General features: G+C 39.7%; 1 protein-coding gene across 2 annotated transcripts in view; it reads right to left on the bottom strand.

The window, feature by feature from the left end:
* The window catches only part of plxdc1 (plexin domain containing 1), a 935,956-nt gene that overhangs the window by 494,785 nt on the left and 426,621 nt on the right, over positions 1-14,550 (bottom strand). The gene's annotated exons all lie outside the window — the stretch shown is intronic.

The following is a 14,550-nucleotide window of genomic DNA, read 5'->3' on the forward strand; positions in this document are numbered from 1 at the left end:
GAGTTAAAATTAAAACGTGATATCAATATCGCATTAAACACATCATTACCGAATTCAGGGGTGTTTAATAACTTCAATAGTTATCAAGCACCAGCTGATTTAAGTTTTTCTTCAAACAAAGAGACAAAAGTAATTTTCTGATAAATCATCGTACATGTGTTTTGTTGTATGCATTTTGAGGGTCGCTTATAGAAAGATGTGTCCTTGTCTTTGTTTCGTGGCATTTTTAAAAGCATAGCTAGATCTACATAGATGTTTTACACAATAAAATATGTCAGAGAACCTTGTGCGGCATTCTATATCCGCATAAAGGGTTAAAATATCAAATATACATTTTAGCGCTATTTAATAACTAGGACGGTATAATGTAAATGTCTCACGTGAAGATGATGGTTTAAACCATAATTTTATCAAATCAAGCCAATTCATGCGAATACTGTCGTATATGAACAAAGAGAAGATGAGAAGACCTAGAGTTCACTAACATTACAGCTAACTGTAGGAAACAGATATCCAGGGGAAAGTGTAAAGAAAACACCATACAAAACATTACAATCACACCCGGCAATACAATAAGTGTTACGCTAGTGATGTTAAAAATTGTTAAACAATTTCAAAACAGGGTGTTTCAGAAGAAATGCAAACAAAATCAAAGATGCATAAAAACAAAGGTGTCCAAAATGTTACATGTTAATATTTGCTCTTGTTTCAGACTCGGTATGGTCCGGTGAAAACTGTGTGACTTGTGTGAACTTTGATGAGGCTGAGAACAATAGCGCTGTTAAACATGCGGTTCAATAACAATGTTCAATATAAACAAGAATCCAACTCTAATGCGACTGAGCTTGTTTCACATTTAACTGTTGATTATTAGATATAATAGTCAGATGATTTATCTAACCATTGAAATTTACGATATGTTAAAACATTTCGGCATTATGCCGATGAGGCCAAAAACTGCTTACCACATGTTTTCATAAAAAGAAGAACAATTATTAAGACATAAAACACAACGTCTGTTTTCTGGATCGGGCCTAAAACTCTGGTGTCAAAGTATTGGTGTGGACAGAATAAAAAATGAATCAACCCTACTTTCACGTAAAAATACCACGTATCAACTGTAATTCATTTGCTTAACTGTTGTTTAGCGACATACACAAAATAACTGTGTATCTATGACTGTGCTGCGAAATGCACCTCTTTAAGTGTAATAGTTAGATGAGTTTGAAGTGTAATAGTTTTGTAGGTAACAGAAAAACAGCAATGATGCATTAACTTTTAACCCAGTTGACCTCTAGAATTTACTTTTGTGCAATTTTATCAGCAGGTTTTATCAAAGTGTGGAACTTTGTTTAACAGCCTCAGGCTTTGATGAATATGCCTCTCTCAGTGCAATAGTCAGATGTGATTCTGTTGTAATAGTTTGGGTGTAAAATAGCATGCACTTTGTGTGATTCGTTGATAGAGGGAAAGTTGCACTAAATGAAGTATCAAACATTCTCAAACAGAAAGACTATCACTTAAATTCTTAATTGTCATTTATTTCTATAAACACTGAATGTTGACAGCTCTCAAAGAAATGTCTTCACCTAAAACACATACAGTCCAACAAGATGACTAAATCTAGTGGAATAATAAAACCATCATTTGGAAACTTTTGTGTATTTATTATAAACGGCTCTTTTCAACCCTCTTTTCTTAGTGATTTGGTCTTTTGAATCTTACATGGATTGTAAGGACACGTGTCATTCCTGTATAAAGATTATGTTTTTAAAGTTAGTCCATAGGGTGTGGAACTTTGCATCACTATGGTGTGTAAAAATACACCCAAAGATTTAAGCACAACTATTTACACACATAATAAATAGGAGAATATCTAACTGTATATTGTAGATTGTCAACATTCCATTATCTGTTTATTTGGGGTCAGAGAGTATCCTTAGCTCATACATCTCTTTAATTTTGTGCTGGATGTTGAAGTGTTAGTTAAAAGATAAAGGTATTAGTTAATAACAAACAAACAAAAAACTTTAAATCAACATGAAGCCATAATATTAATTAATAAAATATGGTATAATTACAGTTTACAATTACAGTACAATGACTTCCATAATATTTTATTTTAGTAAAGGTATGCCTGGATCACCCAACACAAAGTTGTGCGTTGTGAGTGAGACCTCGCAAAGATTACACCAATATTAGATTTCTCGAACATTGCATGGTTGCACTATGCCTGAAACTTAGTAATCAACATGCATTTATGTAGGACTGTCAAAAAATCATCTGTTATCATGGTTTAGTTGTATTTTAAAACAAACTCAATACGTCTGACGCAACGTTTTTAAGAAAAAACAGTGTTTTATCAGGTGATTATCTTGTTTAATCGTGTATTAAGTCCATATTTATCAGGTTGATATTTGTAGAAATAAGCAAAATACATTTATAAAACAAAAAGAACAAGTTAATGGCCTTGTGTCAGAACACAACAGGTATGAAGATATGTTTGGTTTTTAACTTTTTATTCTAACTTTAAAGCTAGATTATCCTTTGAAAAGTGTAATACAGTATTTGATTTTGGGGGAAAATCTGGAAAACTACCTTACGCATGTACTGTTTTCGTCAACTGACCTAAGCCGTTGACCCCTGAAGTTATGACTTCTGAAGGCCTCTCATGTGCAGATTCGCTCGGTTAAAAAAAATGGTATTTTGTCATTTAAACATCTGAAATTAAAGGTACAGTAGTTTTTTTAAATGTATTTGATTAGCTAAAATCATTGTCTGTATTCATAAATATGTCCTCATTGGTGTAAAATGACGTCTGCCAATGATCTGAAGTTGCCTGCTTTCTTCTCGACAGGTAAGTCAAAGTTACGGTCTAAATTACAAGCTTTTTTGTATTGCTTGGTTGTGTAAATCATTATATAGGCAGCATAACAGTAGAACATGTATAGTTAAACTCGATGATGTGCTATTGGAAGACATGTTGTCATAGCTTCTTGGCACATAACGGCTACCGCAGTTGCAACACGCAATTGCAAAAAGCGAGGCGCTAGAGAGCACTATTCGTTTAAATGCAAAATAGAATTTCACCGCTAGATGGGAGAAATTATTTTGGGAGAACTACTGTAACTTGTAGGGTCTTTAACAAAAAAGCCTCCAAAATCGAGGAGGTCAAAGGGCATGCATGCTTCCTGCTATAGATAGTATCATCAGCTCTCCCCAAAGTTCATGCGGCCACCAGACAGACAGCCTGTCGCATCAACAAATGCTAACATTTTAAACTTCTACATATATTTTAAGGTAGATAACCGATAGTATATTCTCAGTAAAGGGTTTCACCCTGTGTGTTTCCACACTGATTAAGGATAGTTCGGGAGATACAAGTAAAAATGATCTTATACATCTTATAGATCATAGCTACCAGTAAGATCATGCTTTGAATCAAGACGAGTAAAATTAAACATTCGCTCAAGACCAACTTTACTTATCACACATCGCGTCTCTCAAATTGTGTGGTGATTTTCCAAATGATACAACTTAGTCTAAATAAGAGCAATGTGGAGTCCTCGGATTTCTTAAAAACAACACAACAACAAAACATTGTGACAAACTTTGACAACATGTTGTATGGGCAAAAATACTGTTTGAAATATTTTTGTATAAATAAGATCTAAGACGCCTATTTTTCAACAATCTAAAGTTTTTGAACAGACGCTGTTTAGTAAAAATAATACATAAGTCTTCTAAGAAGATAAATAGAAGATATGATTTTAATAAAACTTTAAAGATTTGATTTAAACAGTCTTTTAATTTGAAAATATCTCATTTAAACTTTTAAGGTTATGCTTTTAAATGAATTTAGTATAAACTCTGGATACTCTGGAACGCAGACTAGATTTACTGTGACATTGTCCCCAGAGACTCATCAACTCCTCTCGTCTCTGTACGGGTCTGAAGCTTCAGTTCACACTGTAGTTTATCTCTGAAGGATCTGGGGCTGTTTTGACAACCTAAACTATTTGCTTTTTGGATTGTTTTTTATCGTTGCATAAAGAACTACTTCACCTCTCTGGAAATGTAAGTTTTTTTTAATTATTATTTATATATTTATTTAGCTAAAACTTTGTTTACATTTTATTAAATTATTTATTTATTTTATAGTTTTCTGTGATGGTCGTGTTTAGGTGTACGGGATAGAATATGCAGTTACGGTACAAAAATCATTATGGCTATGGAAAGCCCCCACCATAAAAATTGAAACCCCGCATGGACAAAAAAATGCTGATTGAATCTTTTCATATAACTGAGATTTAAGACGACTAAGTACAGTTTTTCAACAATCTAAAGTTTTTGAACAGACATTGTTTAATAACAATTATACTTTAGGTCACCGTTAAACAAAATAATTCCAGTAATCTTCTAAAAGAAAAATAGAAGATATGAATGTATTCAAACTTTAAAGATTTAATTTAATCAATCTTTCATTTTAAAATATCATATTTAAACTTTTACGATTATGCTTTGAAATAAATTCAGTACAAACAAAACTTTGGCTCTGGAAAGGCGTTAGCAGACTAACATTACATATGCTCTGACATGATGCACAGAGGCTCATATGGTCTGTCACCCGATATCCTGAAGCTAACATTATTGTCAAGTAACTTCTTTCTCAGAAGATGCAGCGATGATCGGAAGGACCTTATAAGCAGCCTATCAATGGGACAGCCTGAGGGTTCACAGTTTCTAAATGTTTTCATTGTTGCTCTCTCTGAAGATAGGCCTATGTGGTCATTTTCTCACAGATACAACTTAAGGAATTATTGAACATTTCACAGGTGTGAGATGACTTTTGTGACTCTCTAAACATGTAAGATGATTTTATTTTTATTCTTTTGTTTATCTAAAACTGAAATAATTGGATCAATAAGATATTTATATTATATATTTTATATACTTTTAAAAAGAACAGAATGTTTTTCAACCTTAGTTAAATTAGCACGATAAGTATTTTATATATTTTAATTTATATACTTATAAAGAACATAATCTTTTATGTAAGATGATTTTTTTATTCTTTTGTTTATCTAAAACTGAAAGAATTGGTTTCAGTAGATTTTAGCAAGATATTTTTTATAACCATTTCATTTATACACTTTTAAAAAGAACAGAATGTTTTTTTTTTCAACTTTAAATTAGCAAGATAATTATTTTATATATTTTAATTTATACACTTTTAAAAAGAACAGAATGTTTTATGTAAGATGATTTTTATTCTTTTGTTTATCTAAAACTGAAAGTAAGATATTATTGTATATTATTGTACACTCACCTAAAGGATTATTAGGAACACCTGTTCAATTTCTCATTAATGCAATTATCTAATCAACCAATCACATGGCAGTTGCTTCAATGCATTTAGGGGTGTGGTCCTGGTCAAGACAATCTCCTGAACTCCAAACTGAATGTCAGAATGGGAAAGAAAGGTGATTTAAGCAATTTTGAGCGTGGCATGGTTGTTGGTGCCAGACGGGCCGGTCTGAGTATTTCACAATCTGCTCAGTTACTGGGATTTTCACGCACAGCCATTTCTAGTGTTTACAAAGAATGGTGTGAAAAGGGAAAAACATCCAGTATGCGGCAGTCCTGTGGGCGAAAATGCCTTGTTGATGCTAGAGGTCAGAGGAGAATGGGCCGACTGATTCAAGCTGATAGAAGAGCAACTTTGACTGAAATAACCACTCGTTACAACCGAGGTATGCAGCAAAGCATTTGTGAAGCCACAACACGCACAACCTTGAGGCGGATGGGCTACAACAGCAGATGACCCCACCGGGTACCACTCATCTCCACTACAAATAGGAAAAAGAGGCTACAATTGGACACCAAAATTGGACAGTTGTTGCCTGGTCTGATGAGTCTCGATTTCTGTTGAGACATTCAGATGGTAGAGTCAGAATTTGGCGTAAACAGAATGAGAACATGGATCCATCATGCCTTGTTACCACTGTGCAGGCTGGTGGTGGTGGTGTAATGGTGTGGGGGATGTTTTCTTGGCACACTTTAGGCCCCTTAGTGCCAATTGGGCATCGTTTAAATGCCACGGCCTACCTGAGCATTGTTTCTGACCATGTCCATCCCTTTATGACCACCATGTACCCATCCTCTGATGGCTACTTCCAGCAGGATAATGCACCATGTCACAAAGCTCGAATCATTTCAAACTGGTTTCTTGAACATGACAATGAGTTCACTGTACTAAAATGGCCCCCACAGTCACCAGATCTCAACCCAATAGAGCATCTTTGGGATGTGGTGGAACGGAAGCTTCGTGCCCTGGATGTGCATCCCACAAATCTCCATCAACTGCACGATGCTATCCTATCAATATGGGCCAACATTTCTAAAGAATGCTTTCAGCACCTTGTTGAATCAATGCCACGTAGAATTAAGGCAGTTCTGAAGGCGAAAGGGGGTCAAACACAGTATTAGTATGGTGTTCCTAATAATCCTTTAGGTGAGTGTATATTATATTATTTGTGTGAAATATACATAATTTTAAAAAAATCTCTTTTTCTCACTTTCACAGTGCCCGATGTGGAGGGGGCGCCTGTGACACACACACACACACACACACACACACACACGCGCGCCCGTCGGCCTGCTGACACACACGAGCGGAGGCCTCTGGTTGAGAGACGGTGCTTTGAGAGGCGCTTCAGTAAACACTCTGTAATCTTTTGTATTACAACTTTAAACTCATTGCAATTTTTTGTGACTCCATTTTATTTAAACTGAAATGCTTGGTTCAGTGGATAGTTTTACATTTATTTCAACTTTTTGTGTGAGGTTTTAGTAAGATCTTTATTTTATATTATTTATTTTATAATCATTTATATTCTTTTTAAAGAACAGAATGTTTTTTCAACGTTTGTGTGAGATACACTTCCACAGTTTTTTGCTGTGAGAAGTGAGATACACTTCCACAGCTACACTTTCACAGCAGCCCTGGATACGCTCAGAAATGTGGAGGGGGGTCCTGATATATAACAATGTCTTCAAACGATCAAAAACCACATTAAATATTATACCAACTTCAAAAACCCAAACCTTCTGTCATACCCATGACATATTATAACAACTTCAAAACCCCAAACCTTCTGTCAACACTATGACATATTATACCAACTTCAAAACCCCAAACCTTCTGTCAATACCAAGGTTCAAAAGGCTTCAAAACCCCAAACCTTCTGTCAAAACTACATGATCTAGGGCTAGCCGGGTCAACAGGTCAAACTAACTGTCAAACCACATGATCGATGGGTAGGAAGGGCAAAGGTTAACCCTCTGATCCCCTTTGATCCCCTATAATGGAAGGGGCGGGGTAACCCTAAGGTCAAAGGTCAAAGTCATTAATCATTTTGACATTTGCCTGGTAATAGTTACTACTAATGCGGAACAATTAGTCCATGCGTTCATGACATCAAGGCTAGATTATTGTAATGCTAATATGGGTGGTTGCCCTGCACGCTTAATAAACATATTACAGCTGGTCCAAAATGCAGCAGCTAGAATTCTTACCAGAACCTGGAAGTATGACCATATTAGCCCAGTTCTGTCAACAACGGCATTGGCTCCCTATTAAACATTCTATACATTTTAAAATATTGCTGATTACTTACAAAGCACTAAATGGTTTAGCTCCGCAGTACTTGAGCGAGCTCTTAACGCATTATAGTCCTTCACGTCTATTGCAATCTCAAAATTCCGGCCATTTGATAATACCTAGAATATCAAAATAGACTGCTAGTGGTAGATCCTTTTCCTATTTAGCACCAAAACTTTGGAACAGTCTTCCTAACATTGTCCGGGAAGCAGACACACTCTGTCAGTACAAAGCTAGACTAAAAACACATCTCTTTGACCTAACATACACATAACACATTATAGACTTTTATAATTCAATGTTAGGCTGCATAGATTAGGTCAGCCGGAACCGGGAACACTTCCCATAAATCCAGATGTACTCGAAGAATGGTGTCTATGCTAATATTAGTCTCTCTGTTTATCCCGAGGTTTACCGCAGTCCGCCGGATCCAGGCTGTATCCAGATCTGATGAAGGACCTGCGCCTGGACGCGACGACAGCGCAGTCCTGAAATGTCAACTAGGCTCTTCCCTGTGAAGGCCTCCCTCCCCTCCTTTACCTATCTACAGATAAAGTGTTGTCGGGATAATTCCGGTTCGCGTGGCTAGGTGGAAGCGATAAAAATTCAGTATTATATATTTTAAGGCCAGACAAGTAGTATGTTGAGGGTTGATTTGTAGGGAAGGACTACACGCCTGCGCACATATATTCAAACGCGCATACCTATAGACTGAACTCGTAATGTGCATGTGCACGCCATCGGCGTTCTCACTGGTTCGCATTTTTGAAGTTTGCACAGAAAGAACTTTAGAGTTTTCTGTTAAAACGGTGTCGTGTTAGCGGCCCCTAAGTTAATAACTAATGATAGTTGCGTTGGAAGTGAATCAATCAAACTAACTTTAGCTGGACAATAACTTTATTCTAGAGCTGCTATAAAGCCAAAACAATCTCTGTTACTTTAATTTCCTATTATCAATGTAAAGCTGCTTTGGAACAATCTACATTGTTAAAAGCGCTATATACGTAAATGAAGATGACTTGACTTGACTTGACTTATTTAGAGACACCATTGTTAGTTCCCAGCATGCTTTGCACATGGCTGGAAATGGAGAGGAAATATTGAAATTAAGAGTTATTTTATGTGTTTTTGAGTAAAGGGAAACATCTGTTAATGTTTAATGTTCAGTTATGTTTGATATATATATTTGTACCCTTATGAAAATTAACCATGGTTTTACCACAGCATTTGCAGTAAAACCATAGTAGCTAACAAAATGAACCATGGTTTTACTACAAGGACCATGGTTCCCTTCCGAGGGAACTCGCGCTTCGTTGATGGCGCTTTAGGAACGCCCCTGCGTGATTGCGTCTGAAGCACGTATGTCAACTAGTCCAATGGCGAGAGTGAGTGTCATGGGTGGATGACGTCACGACCAGGAAAGGATAAAGGCACATCCGGTCTGACTGGCATTAGCTTCTGTGCCTCAGCAATTGCTAAAGAGATGTTTAAATTGTGTGCTTCTCTCTGGCCACGCTATTTAAAGGGATGGTTCGGAGTAAAATCAACCTAGGGTCCATTGCACCATGACCTTGAGCCAAACACCCCCCCAGAAGCCTTTTTTCCCTTGGTCGAACATTATTAAAGTTAGAGCTTATTTAGAGATATCTGCCGAATGGCTTAGTGCAGGCGGTAATGGAACCTAGGTTGAATCTCGTAAATTACCACAGTAATAATGCCCAGAATTGTACCAACCTTCTACAGTAGTACAAATAGGTTCTGTACTCATAAAATGAGGCATTGGAAAGTTTGTAAGTACATCAGGAGTTTCTTTAACACTTGCCTGATGGCTAATGCTACTGCTAACCCGGTTGTCAAGGTCACTTCAGTGATTTGGGAAAAGCACGTAAAAGCCAGTATATCCAATATTTTTTATTATTTTTTTCCGAAGTGTTGACAACTTAGTGTTAACCAATAATTGTTGCAAACTGGTACTACCAACAAAATAGTAGTGCATTCCTGGAACTGGGCGTCGTTACACTACATCCTTATGCATCGCTTTCTGCCAGGACTTTTACGTGCTTTTCCCAAGTCAATTCAGTGATTTGGGAAAAGCACGTAAAAGTCCTGGCAGAAAAAAAAACGGGGACTTTTAAGCACGTAAAAGTCCCCGCTTCGCATGCTCCACTCTTGCCTGTCACTTTTTGAGGAAAGTGGCCTAGAGCCCTGCATTTCAACCCGAGCCCGACGGGCCCCGACTTTTTTACGCCCCTAGGGCCGGGCTTCGGGACAATTTTCACGTCATAGTTCACATGCGGGCCGGGCCTCGGGCCTTTTTTGAGTTATCCTTCTTTTTATATTTTTAGACATTAATAAAAAAAATATGAGAAGTTGACGTCGACGATAGAAAAACAAACATAGAAAGACATTTAATAACCTCATAACTTTCATAATCTTATAATTACACTGACATATGATTGACATGACAGTCGCACGCACGCACACACACACACAGAAGGTTTCCCGTCAGCGGAACCAACGATTCACCTCATGTGCAAATAATGGAGAATATTAAGAGAAAAATCGCAAGTGATAGAAGAGAGGACTGGGTTAAAATCTTCCACTGTGGATGCTATTCTTTTTCTCCACGATGCTCTGTAAGAGACTGTTCTAACTTTTCGTTTGATTGGACTTTATTTTCGTTTAACTGTTGGAAACTACTGATGTTTTTCGTTTTTCGTTCGATTGGACTTTATTTTCGTTTAACTGTTGGAAACTACTGGAAAAAAGAATGGCCATGTTCTGTGGTGCATTTTTGAGGTAAGATAACCTGCAAGTTTGTTTTTGATTTATTTAATTTAATTTGTTCTATTGCTCATTTCGTTTGCGAGCGCTGTTGCGAGCAGCCTGAGCCTGCCTCAGTATTTCAAAAAAAAATACTCACTGTGGTTTAATAAATAAACATTAAACTAACTGTCTGTGTGATATGTTTGAAGTGTTTTATATCTATGGATTTTATTGTAGCTAAGTAAAGTATTAGCGTTGATTTGAGAGGCTAAATTGATCAAACATGTTTTACTCGCTGTTGGCTCGGCTTGCTTGGCCGTCATTTTTTTTTTTAAATGCTTCAAACATTTGTCTAAATTAGCTTAATAAAGAAATGAAATGAAAAGAAAAGAAACATAACTAACAAAACAGACATATTTTAATGGCAGTCTGCCGCTGTGAAAAAAAAAAAAAAAAAACGGGCTCGGGTCGGACTCGGGCTGATAATTCTGATGAGCTGTCGGACACGGGTCGGGCTAGGGCCTGAGCACCTCGGGCCAGGGCCGGGCTCGGGCCTAGATTTGAGGCCCGTGCAGGGCTCTAAAGTGGCCAGGCTCACGATCCTCAGGGATCCGGACCCGCTGCTGCTGAGGCAGCACGGAGAAGGCATTCCTGGGGATCGCAAATTGATCTCTCGACGGGGTTAGAGACGGGCTCCGCCCTTTCTCTTCCTTTACCCGAGGGATCCAGTGCTCTCTCGCCGGTGTCGGAAGCCCGCCCAGCGGCTTCTTCCGCCCAGCAAGAGAGCCCAATGCTTCAGTACTAGAGTACTGAAGCCCAATGCTTCAGTACTCTAGTTCTCTAGTTCTATATGTATATACCGATATTAGGGGGCTGAAAGAATATGGCTATGGGGCGATGCCCAGGGCTGAACAGACGCTAGCTAGCTATCTGTCTCCTGGTTCACCATAGTTCCTGAAGGCCCCACTGCTACCCACTAAACCACTCAAAACAACATCTAATTTAGTGGGTAAAGCATATACAGCAGCAGGTCAGACCGGAGCATGCCTCCACACAATGGCATTGTAACAGGCATAACAGGCTGATCTGCTGGGGGATTTGGATAAGAGCAAGGGAAGTTGGACCCGACGAAGTGCGAACTTCAGATGTCTCTCAGAGCCACCAAAGAGACCGCCAGAGCAATAGGGTGGTCTATGGCAGCCCTGGTGGCCACTGAGAGGCATCTTTGGCTGAATCTAGCTGAAATCAAGGACAAAGACAGAGCCTTTTTATTAGATGCCCCGATTACGCCTTCTGATCTCTTCGGCCACTCTGTGAATACGGTCATCGAGAGGTTCCAGGAGGCCAAAAAGCAATCTGAGGCATTTAAAAAATATCTCCCTCGCCGCACCCAACCCTGCTCACACCCAGCAGCCCCAGCCGTCCAAGCTCCTCGTATAAAGCACAACAAAAAGAGAGTGTTACATCCCGTACTCCTCCTCAAAAATCATGGGGGCCGGGCCGACACTCTCAGCCGAAGGTTTCAAAGTAGAAGCCGGATCTGAGGACCGTTCTTCAAGCTAAGAAGGCTTCAGCTCAGAAAAGGTCCTGACGCCACCGTGTCAGACCGCTGAGGGCAGCCCCAACCAGGGTGGAGTGATGTACACCTCAGTACATGGTGCCCGTTCCATCTCGGTGCCCTCAGGGGGCTGTTCTGCCAACCCCGCCACTCTCGGTGCCTCGGGGCGCAGCAGTCTCCAGCGAGCACATGGCTCAGTGTCAACTCAACGCTGCGTCAAACTCGCACCCTCTGAGGGGGGGGTTCAAAAACAGTCAGTTCGGTTGGTTCCTGCCAGTATGCTTCAGGCCACCGAAGTGGCTGTTCCAGTTATACCAGAGGTCAGTCTCCAGAGGCTGGTACCCTTAGTAGATTATCTGACAGAATGGAAGAATCTGCCAAACATATCTCAATGGGTCCTGCAGATAGAAGAAAGAGGATACAGAATTCAGTTTGGTTCTCGTCTACCAAGCTACAACGAGGTGTTGCTCACGCTATTGCATTCTGAGCAGGCTCTGGTAATGGAGCAAGAGGTGAAAGCTCTGTTAGTGAAGGAGGCTATAGAGCAGGTGTACTCACTCGACAGAGAATCAGGTTTTTACAGCCGCTACTTCATTGTTCCAAAAAAGGATGGGGGGTTGCGTCCTATACTAGATCTTCATCAGTTGAATCGTACAGTCAAGAAACTCAAGTTCAAGATGCTGACACTCAAACAGATCGTGACTCCATGTCTCCATCCTCCCTCAGGACAGGAACTTCTTGAGGTTTTCTTTTGGGAGCAAAGAATACCAATATCGGGTACTTCCATTCGGTCTAGCTCTATCACCCCGCACGTTCACGAAGTGCGTAGATGCAGCTTTGGCCCCGCTCAGGCTGCAGGGCATGTGCATTCTGAATTACATCGACGACTGGCTGATTTTAGCAGAATCAGAGCAGTTGGCGGTTCGGCATCGAGATGTCGTCCTCGCACACATGCAGAAATTGGGGTTGAGGCTTAATGCCAAGAAGAGTGTACTTTCTCCAGTACAGAGGACCACTTTTCTTGGTGTGGTCTGGGATTCAGTCACAATGCGAGCCGTCCTATCGCCCGCTCATGTAGCTGCTATCCTCACAGCCACAAAAGAGCTAAAGAGCTATAGTTCGAGAGACTGTTAGGCCTCATGGCAGCGGCGTCCAATGTGATACCCTTTGGCCTGCTGTACATGAGACCTTTGCAGTGGTGGCTCAGGACCAGGGGGTTCTCCCCGAGGGGAAACCCACTTCGTATGATCAAGATCACGCGGCGGCATCTCCTTGCCTTGATTATATAGAGGAAACCTTGGTTCCTATCCCAGGGTCCAGTGTTGGGAGCTCTTTGCCATCGAGTTGCGATCTCGACAGATGCTTTCCTCACTGGCTGGGGAGCGGTAATGTAAGGCCGCTCAGCTCAGGGTCTCTGGAGGAGTCATCATCTTTCGTGGCACATAAATTGCCTGGAGATGATGGCAGTCTTCAATGCATTGAAACATTTCCTCCCAGACCTGAGGGGCCATCATGTGCTTGTCTGGTCAGACAACACATCGGTGGTCTCTTACATAAATCACCATGGGGGTCTGCGGTCAAGTCAAGTCATCTTCATTTATATAGCGCTTTTAACAATGTAGATTGTTCCAAAGCAGCTTTACATTGATAATAGGAAATTAAAGTAAAGTGTTTTGGCTTTATTAACCAGCTAAAGTTAGTTTGATTGATTCACTTCCGTCGCAACGATCATTAGTCATTAACTTAGGGGCCGCTAACACGACACCGTTTTAACAGAAAACTCTTAAGTTCTTTCTGCGCAAACTTCAAAAACGCAAACCAGTGAGAACGCCGATGACGTGCACATGCGTATTAAGTTCTTTCTGTGCAAACTTCAAAAACGCGAACCAGTGAGAACGCCGATGGCGTGCACATGCGTATTACGAATTCAGTCTATAGGTATGCGCCAGAGTTTCCGCTAAAAAAAAACAGAGGTTTCGTTTTCCGGACATTTTGATGATATGCCGGTCAAATATCGCCTCTTAATTAGTCAAGTTGAGGGAAACTGGAGGCAGGCTATGTAACTTAAAAAATGACATAATCATGCCAAATGCAACATGTTTATTAGCCTAACTTTCAAATAGACGGAAAAAAACATGAACGTCCGATTCGCGTCAATCAACGGCAATTGTTTTTACTATGGTTTCACATTCATAGTTTAACAAACCAATCCCCCTTCCCGACATAAAATATCTTAAGCCTATTGTTTTTACTCAAGCTAACTTCCCAGTGTCTCTCCACAACTTGCAATGCGCATAAGCCGCGTAACCTTGTTCTCCGCGAGGCGACTTCGCTGCTTCGTCTTGATCCGATTCTGCAGCAAGAACCCCCTCTCTGCAGGAACACTCGAGACCCATTTTCTACTATGGTTTTGTACGTTTCTTCATTCGGATCTATTTGCGATCCATTCCATTCTAAACGAAACAACGCAGTTTATGCTTCGTCCTCGTTTCATCATTTATTAAGATAATAATTAATAAATGCGCGCATAATTATCAGTGAACTTGATAAATGTTGTAGATAT

Source organism: Abramis brama (genome assembly GCF_963993115.1).
Source record: "Abramis brama genome assembly, chromosome: 14".
NCBI lineage: Eukaryota > Metazoa > Chordata > Actinopteri > Cypriniformes > Leuciscidae > Abramis > Abramis brama.